Consider the following 13839-nt stretch of genomic DNA (forward strand, 5'->3'; position numbering starts at 1 on the left):
TAACCAACATGCATATATGTGTCCTGGTTATGTTTTGTATTATAAAGATGTATGCTTAAGTAATGATCAAGCAGAATGTCAATACTCTATGTATAAGGAGTATTCAAATCAAAGTGTTATCATTTATATTGGGGAAGGGTGTGCGTGTGTGTCTTTGAACTACATGTAATGTATTAATAATCAATTCACAAAATGTTGTTTTAAATGAAAGTTCTAACTGTTTTTGTAATGTTGTAGAAATTTTAGGATGTGATTTTAACTTTAATAGACAAACGCTTGACCAACAATCTTTCACTTGGGGATTTCATTTTTTTTAATAAGACTGATTTAAATGATGTCCAATTAGGAATGTCTTCAGATGAGCTGCAGAAACTAATTCACCACCCAGATTTATATAACAAGGTTCAAGAAGTTCAAACTTCAGCAAACCGCCCTGTTATTACTGTGCAACGTGTGAGCAAATCCATTATCCATTTATTAGACGAAGCAAAAGATACCATGCAGCACTGCATGTGGAAAACCCTTTTCGGATGGCCTCCAACTGCCACTAGCATTCTAAATTTGGCGTTACACCCCATTGTGATGGTTTTGAGGATTGGCGTATTGTTCACGATAATACAATGTATTCTCGTATGTAGGACCCGATAGCTGTTCTTATGGATCGAGTCCTGTGCCCGTGAAGAAGACCTACGTGCTCTCTTTATAAATGCAGGCACCCAAGCATGTCCAGTGAGAAGATGTAACCTCGGAGGTAGTGACTCTACCTGCCTTAATGGTAATGCTGGAATGTCTAGGTGATGCCACATAAATGCCTTATGGGCATCAAGCCGGGGACTGTAGACCGTGAAATTTCAGCTAAGATGGGCCTACTTATAAAATTAAACTACAAAATTAATAAGTGCATATTGCAGAATATGTGAAATGGTGACTGGAGTCTCTTTTGAAAAGGGGTGATTGTTTCTCATTGCAACACACCCATGCTGTCTTTCTATTCTCAAAGTATGTCTGGTATTTCATTAAGATAACTGTTTATTAATTGCCTCTCTGTCTGGACTATTTTCCCTAATGAATTTATCCTCTGGGAGTAACTCATGTATGCAGTAAACAGAAATGTGTTAAATGCAGGGCGTGCTAGACCTCCACGGCACCAGACCTCTCAAAATACCTTAGGATCAAAGCTAATGGCTGGATGCCACCCCAGGTATTGCTCAATTTAATCACAACAACCCCAATATCCCTTTGTTTGAGGGGTGGAACACTGAAACTAAACAACACATCTAGGTGGCTAGCACCTTTTAACTAATTAAAGCACATGGGTCTCTCCCTCTTGTATTGTTTTCTGGAATTCCTGTGTTTACTCATGTAAATTACCAAAATGCTTTGAAAAACATTGGATTTAAGAATATAAAAGAGAAGCAATGGAAATAGCAAGCAGGCAAGCTTCAAGAGAAGAAGAATCACTCTTGACAAGAAACTGAGAAGAACTACCATCTTGCCCAGCTACTTTCTGAGACCACGGATCCAGGCTCTCGGGGAAGCTGCTAAGAAACCATCACCGCCTCTTGCCTGCATTGGTGAGGATAATTGCTTTTGCAGCTAAAATATACTGGACTTTTGGTTTGGGGGCTCATTTTATATGTTTATAAGTATAGTAATTAAAGCCTTTCTGTCATTATCGAACGAGAGTCGTGTCAATTCCTGAGCACACTAATAGCAGATCCCAGTCTGTGAGTTAACAATGGGGGTGTAGCAGAGTGATTAAAAAGCCTGGAGCACCAGGCCTGCTGCAGGATGTGAGGTTTGAAGCAGAGGCTGTGACCCAAAGTCAGGCCATGCATTGAAGCAGGTGCTTACAAGTTCACTGCCTAGTACGTGAACTTGGCAAAGTTGTTGCTAGTGTACTAGGCACTAAAGATTTACATAAATATATTCCTGCTAGTACAGATACATCCCAAGCTAGTACAAGATAGGATGGTTTGACAGACAATGAGTAGGGATGTTTTGTACCATATACTAAGAACAAGGGAGGTAACAAACAGATGTCATGACACCTGTAAGGGAGGGTGTAAGTTATGTATTCTAGTTGTTTGTTTCAGTCTATAGATGTAAGTGGAGTCTGAACAAGCTCCCCCTGCTGAGTGAGCTGGGGGGAGGCTTCAGGACCAAACTGTATTTACATGAACACACCCACCCTGCACAGGTGTCCAGCAGACAGAGCTGGGTTGTCAAAGTGATCAGCTTTGGCTGGTGTCGGGTTACAAATCACTTTACAAATTCATTTCACATAATGAAATGTCGTTCTCCTTCTTGTATGAGCAAAGGGCAGCAGAACTGAGCTCAGTCTGCTCTGCCTGAGTGGGTCACCGTTAGCTTAACTGAACTTGATAAGCAGGGGTATGGGATGCCAGACAGCTAGAGGGAGTGGGGATTGGTAGTGTTCCTGTGGATGCTCTGCTGTTTAAAGGTTATATGAATGTGATGCTGGCTGGATTAGGGGCACCATTTATCATATTATTTACAGTGGTGTACTGAGGGGGGGTAGGTCCCCAGGTGCTTCATGATGCACAGGGGGTGGGGGCTGTTGGAAGCTCAGGAGAGTGAGGCTGCCCTGTCTGAACAGGTGCAGGCTGGAGTGGGAGAGGTAGGCGGTGGGGTGCTGTGCAGTAAGTAAGTACAACTCCCCCGTGCATTGTGAAGGGTCGGCTCTGCTGCCCCAGGTAGGAGAAGGTAAGTGGCATCCCATCCCTCCCCCCCCACACACAGGTACAGACCCCTGCCCTCCCTGGGGCAGCTGTGTAGTGGTATGTCTTGTGGGAGCTGGGGACCCCTCCTGCCCTGCACAGAGGGAGGGCGTGTGAGGCCTGGGGAGGGCCCCAAATGCAGGTTTGGCCCCGGGTGCCAGAGACCCATGGTATGCCACTGATTATTTAACATCAATATGCGAAAATTACAATAATTCACATGATAGGCCATGTCAGGTACTGTTAGGTTATAATCTGCTAAGTACAATGACAATGTTTGTGTGTATGTGTCGTATCTGTATTGGAAGTGCTGGGTATGTCTGATGTATCTGTATTTCAGCTTGTGCTGTGTTTCTGGGCAGCACCCCAGACAGGATGGCAGCAGTATTAGCCTGCTTAATGGCCCATTAAGGAAACTAACAGGTACGATGGGCCCAGGGAAAGAGAAGCCAGGGCTACACCTGGTGAATCACCAGGATATGTAAGAACATGTCCTATGGACAGGGGACTCTCTGACTCTAAGGTTTTTTCCATGCCATGTGCTGAGTGCTTGTGTTTGAAACAAGCCACATGGTAATCCATTATAAAAGGCAGCTGCACCAACACATCCATGTTATTTTCAGTCTTCATTCCTGCTTCCTATCTCTGGATCAAATCATCTGCACCTCAAGCTGTGTAACAAAGGATTGAGATCCATGCAGATACTGGATGTACACCAGAGGGACTATACAAGACTGCAAACACCACATTTCTAATGAAAACCTGATATATATGGACTTTTAAATCATTTGTATGTACCTGATTGCTTTAATCATGTAACACCTCTCACCTTGTTTGTTTCTTTCCTTTTATAATAAACCTTTAATTTTAGTTACTAAAGGATTGGCTGGCAGTGTGGTATTTTGGGTAAGATCCAAACTTATATTGAACTGGTACTGTGGCTGACCCTTTGGGGATCAGACGAACCTTTTTGGTAAAGAGCATAGAGTTTAATAACTTATCTCTTCACTGGACCTAGTTGCTAATTGGGGGACAGGGGCTGAAATGCAATAAAGAGGGCTGTGTATTTCTTGTTGTAGCTTTTTGATAACTGGTGTGGGGGATCAGAAGCACTGTTTGTGGCTGGCTGATGAATCTTAACTGCTGCGCTAATCACCAGTTTGGGAGAATCTGCTCTCCTTTTGCAGCCTGCTCTGACCATGGCATTTTCAGGTGAGCTATCCTAGGCACAGACGGGTCACAGTTACTATGTGCTCCCAGGAAAATTTTACTTGCAAACTCAGCATTGTCTCTTAAACCTTTCTTATATTATGATGGTAATAGTATTGAATCCATTGCTGTGATATCCACAAGGGTGTGAGGACGGACTGTGATTAGAATGCAACAAAAATATTTTCAGCTCCCTTAAAACATAGTGGTGTTGTGTCTCAGTATACATGCAGAGTGTAGGGCTGACTAATGGGTCCAGAAACATCCAGGAATAGGCTGTTGCAGTTACTAAGAATAATCTGTATCTGTTTCTGAAGCTGTACAGGATGTTTCCATTGTCAACAAGCCACATGGCAGGTCATTCCCTGTTTATTCACCTGATAGCTGAGCCTATCAGCACTCAAGGGGGAAATGTTATCTGTCTATCTGGTTAAGACAGCCCTGTGACATCAATGGCTGATCAATGCAAGAAGATGCATGTGCCTGCTGTGAGTGAAGGTTTTGCTGACAACACTGAAAAGTGCTTTGAAAAGAAGGAAAATCAAGAACTGAAGAAGTCAGGCATGTGCGCTACATGTTCTGGCCACATCATAGAGACTCTGAGCTAGAGTCACAAAGAAACTTCGGCACATACGTCTGGGTTGGGAATATCCCTATCCATCAGAATTTACAATCCCTGGACCAAAGGATGGGGAAAGGCAGAGGTGGGGAAACAATGACAGATGAACCCCAGCCATCACAATTTGTTACTCCTGCACCAGGAGATGGGGAAAGATAAGAGGTACCAAATTGTGATGGGAATGCCTCCATCTATCACAACTTACTGCCCTTGGACCACAGGATGGGGAAAGGCAGAAGCAGCAAATTGTGAAGCAGCAGCAAAAGAGAGAATACACAGATGTTAATAACTGCTACCAGAAGCAAATTGTGCAGGCAATGTTATACGGGCAGGGTGAGGTGCAGCCAGTAGCCCTGGGAAGCAGGAGGTAGAAGGGAAGGTGGAGAACTTGAGGGTTTTTCCCTATAGCCCAGTGATGGGTTAATTTGACCCTACAAATAAGAAGGAGAACCTGGTGGCATAGCACTGACAGCTCCATGACCCGAACTGGGGGAGCAGGCCTTGCAGCTCCTGCCCAGGGCTAGCAGACATGAACATGGACCGCATCTTACAAACCTCCCTGGATCAGTCTCTTACTAAAGTGAATCTCGCATAGACTCAGTGTCATGGGGAAACACGTCCCCTGCTGCCTTGGGTTCTGGGCAGCCTCTCTAGGACCATGAATGAACTCGTTGTCCCCATGTCCCGGTTAATATTGGGAACTCTGGGGAACAATCCCCTGTCTCTATAGCTGTCCAATCTGGACGCCTCCTTTCTGGCTACCCATTGATGTGGTGCCTTGGAAGCACAATGCTTCCTTAATCTGAAAGGAGCTGCCTGTTCCTAAGGAATGTGGTTCCCCGGAGTGGGGGGGGGGGGAGACCAGGACAGGGGGGCTGCAGTGCAATCCTCTTTATTTATTTATTTTACTTATTTTTTTATTTGATTTTCACAAAGAAAGAAACAATAAAAACACAAAACGGCAGGTGACTGACAGCTTGAGTGTGTTACCAAACACAGCACCACAGGCCAGCCAGTAACATTATTCAATCGCACGACTTTACAACTTCTCAAAGCTGCCAAACCAGACAATGCAAAACCGGACAATGTTACAGACGTAACATGTTGGGGGAGGTAACAATAAAATAATAATTAAAAAATGGATAATAATGCATGAATAAATGAATAAAAGACAGTGAAAAACCCAAAGCAATCAATCTCACTAGGCAGCAGGAAGTGAATTGCAGTCCTTACACTGCTTCCAGTAACCCATTTTGTTGAGCAATCCAGCTTCCTTGCAAGATCACAGCCCCTGAAAGAGATGGTGTATGCTTACAGAATTGTAAATACAAAGAGAAATGTCTCAAAACCAGAGATTTCTAATACAAACTTCCCCACAGTTCAGGGTACGTTTGGATCCAAAGTTTGGGTCTGGGCCCAGTGATATTAAATGCTGCATTTGACAGAGTGGCAAGGAGCAGCTTTTTTTTTTTTATTATTCTGCCCAAAGGACACCAAGCTTGTGTTTTAAGGCAAAGAATGAACCCTTTCCTTCTTTTATTATACTGCTGAAAAAGATGTAAGTGAGCAGATTGCTACAGCTGCCTGTACTGCCATCTATCTGAGAAGTTGATCTTTGAGCAATCTGTCCATAATGGGGAGCTGTGGGGGAGAAGACAAATTACAACTGTTAAAAACCTGAGATCTGTTTGTTGTGGGGAATATTCAGTGGCTTCTAATTGTACAATTTTGTTTAAAATAAAATATTGTGTTTTTAGCCATCATGCTTGTGGAAATAAACGTACAAACGTGAACAACAACAACAAAATCACAGGTCCCTCCACTGCTGCAGCTGAAGACCTCACAGCCCTGGCTGGAGACGTGAGAGGTTTTCTATGGAGGGAGGAACATTCCTGCTGCTCCTGGAGACTCTCCCAGTGCAGAGACCCCAGACACACACCTTACTGAACCAGAGCCCTGCTCCCAGGGGAAGGCCCCACGTGGAGAGAAGATGAGACTTGTCCACCATCCTCCCCCAGGGAGCGGTGCTTCTGGTTGTAGCCTGTCTGCAGGGGCAGGGCAATGCCCCAGGCCACTCTCAGCTGGGCTGGCTGCAATTCCCTGCATTGTGCAGAGGGGGCTGCCAGCACCCATTGTTTGCAGTGAGTGTCATGAAAGTTTAATACCCTCAAAGTATTTGCACAGACCTGTATTTAAAATTGATTTTGATTTAATTGTTATACTCTTTTCTTTTCTGCCATGTTAAAGGGAAGTGGTGGTTGTTCAAGGTTGTGCTTCTAAACGGTGAACAAAAGTGAAATTGGTATTACAAGCACATTAACTCTAAGAAGCTTGGATAAAAATTCGGTTACTATTTTGCTAAAACAGAGTGCTCAGTAGAGGAAAGCAGTCCACCTTCTCACAGAAGATTATGAGCATCTATTTTAGCAGTTAAGCAGCACATAAAATATTAGTAATGCACCTCAAGTAAAAACGAATGTCTGTACAACCATTGCAAATGTATAGCTTGTGTTATAAAAAACTTGGTCCCTATTATATTGTAAACAAGTTAACTTAATCTGTGTATTAACGTTTGTTTGTTTTACATTGCTTTTGTTTTCAATAACCAAAACTTAACTAACTTAAGCTGTTTAAGGTGGCATCTCACACTCCAAAGACACCAGAAAATATCATTGTTCCAGAGGGGTAGCCGTGTTAGTCTGTATACAGCAAAAACAATGGGAGTTCTGTGGCGCTTTAAAGACTAACAAATTTAATTTTAGCAGGCATAGGCATAGGCTCAGCTCACTTTGTCAGATGCAGAGATAGGCAGAAGATATCAGTACACCGTGAAGAAACCCCCAGACATCAAGAAAAGAAAAATGAATTTATAAATAACAGGCTGATCTGGTGTACATCAGTGTACCATGTATGGACAATTAAGTTGGCAATCAGCTAGAAAACCACTAGCTGGACTAGGTTAATCTGTCATTTTATTTGTATTTGGCTACTGTGTAAAAGCAACTCTATTATTACTGTATTATTGTTGCATTGCTGTGTTGTTGCGATATTGCTATACATCATTTACAATGTGCATAACAATGCTCAACTGTTAAACCAACACACAGGTAAAAATTAACAAACTAATGGCAGCAGACAACATGAAGGCAAAGAAAAAACAAATTAGTAAAGAAATTATTAAATTACATAGTAACTACAAATTGTGTAAACCAATCCCCTGTTCATACTAATCACAATTTGGAGTCAGTGTGACACTGCATCCTAACTGAGGCACATGTTATTCAAAACAATCTTGTTTAGTGCCTGGGAACCAATACTAAATTCTGAAACAGCTATATTTAATAAATTGGTTACTGTCCATGAAGTAGGTTATCTGAAAGACAGCATCTATAAGAAACAATTGGGTCTACCTCAACTCCTGATGTATCACCGAACAATGCAACTAATGGAACAGAGAAGCTAGCAATTCCTGTTTCCTGCCCAGCAAAGCTTAGCAGATGACGACAACCAGCAGTTGAGGTAACCTATAACACGGATAGACAATACTGTGTAGTAACTAATCACAAGACATTTATATATGAAGGTCTCAATTGTAATGTCACTACTCCAAATTTCTGTTTTACATCTTATATACATAGCACTGTAGGACACACTGTAATAATACCTATCCCAGTATTTCAAAAACACTCAAGCCTACTACTATTATTAATACAGGTGGTAACTGTAATTGCCCTAACAGAAGTGTGTTGTTATCTGTGGTACCAGCGCAAAAGGGGCAGACTACAACTACAGACAGAAGGATTGTGATGCTTAAATATGAGATGGTGTCATATGTATACATAGATGCACCATATCAATATTATCTAATAATGGATTTATTCACACCCCACTGAACAATTGGACCAAAATATACAAGATCTGGTCGCACGGTCAAAAGAAGCTCTGGTACCTACACTTAATATAATCCAACAGCATCTTGAGGAAATGGAAATTGTACAAAAGGAGGTAGAGACACACTGGTGGGCAATCCCAGTCACTTTACTACCCATGATCAGAAGACTCAGCGTGATTTTTGTGATAGTGCAAATAATAACTATACCTGCCCTGACTGGACTGTGCTGTTATTTGCATTGTCAAATGAAAAGAATTAAATTACAATGTAGTATGGAAGGGGGACTGGCTTTAGCCATTAATGAAGCCATGGTAATGAACACTGTTTGCATTTTTATTATTTTTGGTAGCGGTTTTATGTTTATGCCCGGGTACAATCAATTTTATTTTATGCATGCTATTAGTAGGTAATAGAGGAATTGTATTGTGTTTGTTAGTTTAGGTGTGTAATGTAAAAAAGTTTACATTTCTCCTTGCTTACAACTGGGAACAATAGGATAAAAGGTGGGGTGTCCTGGGAATGACAGACTTAACCACCGCGTGTCTATACAATTGTGAGGTTTCTTGGCCTGTCACTGATGGAGCACGTCACAATGCACACACTGAATTTAATAAGCAGGTCTGTGTGCCTAAAGTTTTGAAGCTATATCACAGAGATTATAGGACAAGTGTATGCACTTGTGAGTGTGGTTGCTGGTGAGGGAGGCAGCACCACAGGTTGATGGTGCTCTGTTGTTGCCCCCCTTTGCTGTTTAGCACACTAGTCCTAGGCAAAGAGGAATATTTGCAACAAAAGGTGGCTACTACACTTCTTCATGGAATGGTTCCGAACCTAACATTCCCAGGCCCACCATAAAGGACTAAAAACAATTGGGAAACAAAAGCTGTCCACCAGTCCTATGAGGGAATGTGCAGACTAAGGGACAGAGTGGCATGAGTGTGTGGATGGTAAACAAGGTGGCCATATAACAATGTTTAGCCCACTGGGTCATCTTCGGTCCATGCATTTCCAGGGCGATGGGTAAAACATCTTCCCCCATAAAAAGACAAAAAGTAGGTGAATGTAGTAGAAAGTGAGATCCTGAGGCCTAGTAGAACAGGCCAGGTAGGAGGCCTGAGACCTGAACTAAAGTAGCAGACAAGCCCTGCTGTTATAAAGTAAAGTTAGCAGGAGTCAAGCTGTGAGCCTGTTTGTAGTTCACAGGAACTTGGCAGAAACACAGCATTGGCATTCCTAAGGAGCCGTAAATTGGGGTGATTGCAGAAACACAGTCCTGGAAGACAGCACAAGTGCTGCCCGAACAGAAATACAATACAGGGAGGCAATCCAAGCTCTCCCCAAGATACATGAGAGACAGCACAGAGACACCCCAACCTTAAGACAGAGGAGACAGGATGATGGATGAAGATGTTGTGCTTGATTTGGAGGCAAGGTATGGAACAATAGCCAACGTCAGAGATGCAGTGTGAAACTTGTTTGTATCAGGGTAGAAGAAAGGGGTCCGAGCAGGGGCATCTTTTTCTTGCCTCGGGGATAATGGAAACTCCAGCCATTAACTGAGCTGGCCTATTGTGACGAGCATACATGTCCTATGGGTTGCTAGCACCATGCTTCATTTAAAATAAATCTGGCCAAGCACCTTCGCTGCCTGAGTCTGAGGTTATTCCTGGGCAGTGCTAATGAGGCCTGCCAATTCAGCTAGCTGCAGAAGCTGAGACGGCATCCAGAGGAGAACTCACACGAGCGTGCGCGCCTCACTGACAACTTGCTTTGTCATATTGGACCTCTGAAGTGAAAGGAACATTTGAGGCCTGGACATTTTCTTTCAACACTCACTTGTATTGCTGAAACTGCCAGTATAATTTCTGCTAGTTAATACAGCTTGGGCGTACCATTTTTGTGATGTTCCCAGCAGTTTGGTATGTTTTCTTTCTTATTGAGATGTGGCTCATCTGCGAAGGAAACAAGAATTGGCCCAATTCTTTTTTGGGCTTTCCTTCGTCCAGATATTGTTTCCTTTTGGAGATCTTACAAGCTTTCTGAAGAAGTCCCCATTCCCCTGTCAATTTTGAACATGTGTGAGATTGATTCTATGATATCATTATTTCTGACTTCTGACTCAGCATTTCTATCTTCATCTGCGTTTTGTTTAAATGAAGTTTTGCCTGGACTTTGTCCTCTTCTGACAGTGGGAATTGATATCTAGGATCAAGAAGAGAGCTAAGTCTCTCAAAAGCTTATGTCTGCAAATATTAAATTTGTTAGTCTTTAAAGTGCCACAGAACTCTTGTTGTCTTTGATATATATGTGTGTGTGTGTGTATGTAATATATAGATATATGAGAGAAAGGGATCAGTTCCAATATTTTTTCTCATTTATTCATTGAAGCTAGTAAGGATTCAATAAACAAAAAGAATTTTGATATTTCCACTTGGCATTTTAACCAAGCCACCCATGGTCAGTTGTTCATATTGAAGAATCTTTGTCATCACTTAATCAGTTTTCAGTGCAATTGTGATGCCTTCAGCGGCCCTCCATTCTGCTTCTGTCAAGTGAAGCTCACGGCTTGAGGTGGTCACGTCCTGGCAGAAATCCTTGAGCTCCAAGAATCGCTCAGACATGCTCAGTGCCCAGCTCAGTGCTCCTGCAGCAGCAGGGCTGGAGCAGCAGCATCACCAGGAACACACTGTGCTGCAGGCAGACTGGCCTGCCTCCCACGCAGAACTTGGCTCTGAAGCTGAGCCTGTAGCCAGCCAGGATGGGTGAGGAGAAAGAACAACTCTGGGGTGGGGCGGGGGGTTGGAGGTGGGTATTAGACAGTGCCCCGGGAGGTGGGGCGGTTGGGTATGTACCCGGCAGCTGCAACTCTGAGGTTGAGGCGGGGGTTGGAGGTGGGTATCAGACAGTGCTCTGGGCAGGTTGGGAGTGAGCCTGCAGCTGGCTTCAGTGGGGAACGGAGTTTGGAGCATGAACCCTGCCTCAAGTGTAGCAACTGGAGGTAGGAGCTGCCTCAGGAGTTGGGGATGGTGGGAGGAGGCCCATGTAAGAGGAAAAGGCTGGGGAGCCATTACCTTTGCCCTTGGACTTGAAGAGTTGTTACAAACTTCAGAGCCCAGGGAGCATCCCACGTCTTCTTTCCCCAGGGAGGCATCTCAGAGATGGTTCATCTGCCGCTAGACCCCCCTTCTGCCTCCCAGGGTGTGCAGCCAGCTCCCAAGCCTCCCTCTCCCTCCCTGATCTTGTTGGCTGGCTCCCTTCTGTTCTCATTCTCTTCTCACTGTTCTGGGGCAGCCGTTCTGGGAGCCAGCTCCAGCCCATTGGCTGTTTTGTTGTTTTCTCTTAAAATGAAGATGAATCACTGTAGTTTTTAAACATATTGAGTTTAACAAATGCTGAATCTTTATTTTCATGTTACCCCCACCTCCTTTTTTTCTGTTCAGTTCAGTGCAGGTTCCATCAGTAAAACAAAATTATGGTTCAGGTTCAGTTCCAGTATGAAATACTGGTTTGAACTGGTTCTCCGGTTCCAGCATGAGTCCAGATAGGAAAAGAGATCAGCATTGGCCTGACTGTCCCTGGGGGCTGCAGGACAGCAAAGGGAGGCTCAGTCACTAGCTGCCCCAGCAGAGGGCTCTGGGAATTGCTAAGGCAGAGGAGGCCGGTGTCAGATTCTCTCTGTGCTCCGGGTACAAGAGCCCTAGAGTTAGCTGGGCTTCCTGGGACACATGCTGCTGCCTCCATTGTCATCTGGGAGCCTGGGCTGAGCAGCTGCTGCTCTCCAGCAGGGTCTGTGCAGGGAGAGCCCTGCACCAGCGCCCCTCTGTGCCCAGCCCAGGGGGACTTTCTCCGCTGGCTGGAACCAGCCCCTGGGGCAGCCCCGGGCTCTGCCGACACCAGCTCCGGAGCCGCAGACTGCAGGTGAGGGGAGAGACCCGGGGAAAGTCACTCTGCACAAACGGCCCCTCCTTGCCCCATCTCTGCTCCTGGGGGAGGGGTCGGCAACGGTCCCCCCTTCCTCAGGCCTCGGCTGGCCTGGGACCCCTCGCTGGGAGCAAAGGCCAGGTTTTGCTGCCTCCCACCTGCTCCTCACAGACCGGCTCCCGGGCCCAGCCACACCTGCTCTGCTGTGCGACGGCTTTGGACTCAGCCGCGGGCAGCACCGACCGTCCGACCGACTTCAGTACCACCGCGCCGCAGCTCGATCCTCGCTCCATACTGAGCCCCCTGCCTACATCCACCCCCCTAGCCACAACGCCCGCTCTCTGATTGGCTGCCTTCCTGTGTCCTAAAGCAACCCTTGGTCCATTCTTGGCGTAGCCAGCAAAAAAGTGCCCTCATGTGGAGCATGATGGGAGTCGTAGTCCGCTATCCTCAAAGCCCAAATAAGCTACTTCAAATAAAAACAATCCCCGAAGTCGCAACTCCCGAAACATTAATGCAGCTTTTTTTTTTTTTTTTTTTAAATGCTCAATTCTTCTTACTGTAAACTTGTTGTCTCTGCATTAGCCCAGCTGGGCATTTCCTTGCCTGGAGCAACTACCTCAGTTTCCCCATCTAGAAAATGGGGCTAATGATAAAGCACTTTGAGATCTGGTGATGGAAAACACTATATAAGAGTATTATTACTAATTCCTAATTGTTAGAGATCATTTTAAACCTTGACCCCTTTATCCCTTCCAAAATTCTTTATTTGCATTAACTATTATAATTCTGGATTTTCTAGTTCTTAATATAAATGTCCAACCTCTTTTTTTAATCTTGTTAAATTACTGGCCTCAAAAACACCCTGTGGCAATGAGTTCTACAGTCTAATCACATGTTGTGTGTAAAAGTATTTCTTATCGGTTTTGAATTTGATCCCTCTCAATTTCATGGACTGTCCTTTTGTTCTTGTGTTATGAAACAGGCAGAAAAGATGTTCCCAATCTAGTTTCTCTGTCCCATTCATTATCTTATACTGTTTTATGCTATCCCCTCTTATTCATCTCCTTTCTAAGGTAAACAGTCCCAATCATTTTTATTCTTTCTTAACAGAAGTTTTCCAGGCCCTGATCATTCTCTTCACCCTTGCCTGAACTCTCTCTAATAGTGCAATATCCTTTTTCTGTTGGTGTGATCAATACTGCACACAGTATTCTAGGTGAAGGGAAACCATCAATGTATATAATGACATTATAAATGCTAGAACAGGGGTCCCTATCTGTGACCTTGCTGCTGCTGCTGCCTGCAAAATTGGTATTCGAGGCTTATCAGCTCACAAGAGGTGCAAAGCTCAAGGACCTGCTGGCCATTTTCCTTAAGGCTACCTGTGCCATGTTGGCCAATGAAGTGTCACCAGTGCTCTCAGTCTTTATCCACACGGGCACTGAAATCACCAA

Source organism: Emydura macquarii, unplaced genomic scaffold (assembly GCF_026122565.2).
Source record: "Emydura macquarii macquarii isolate MOO-44397 ecotype Brisbane River unplaced genomic scaffold, CSIRO-AGI_Emac_v2 contig_2156, whole genome shotgun sequence".
NCBI lineage: Eukaryota > Metazoa > Chordata > Testudines > Chelidae > Emydura > Emydura macquarii.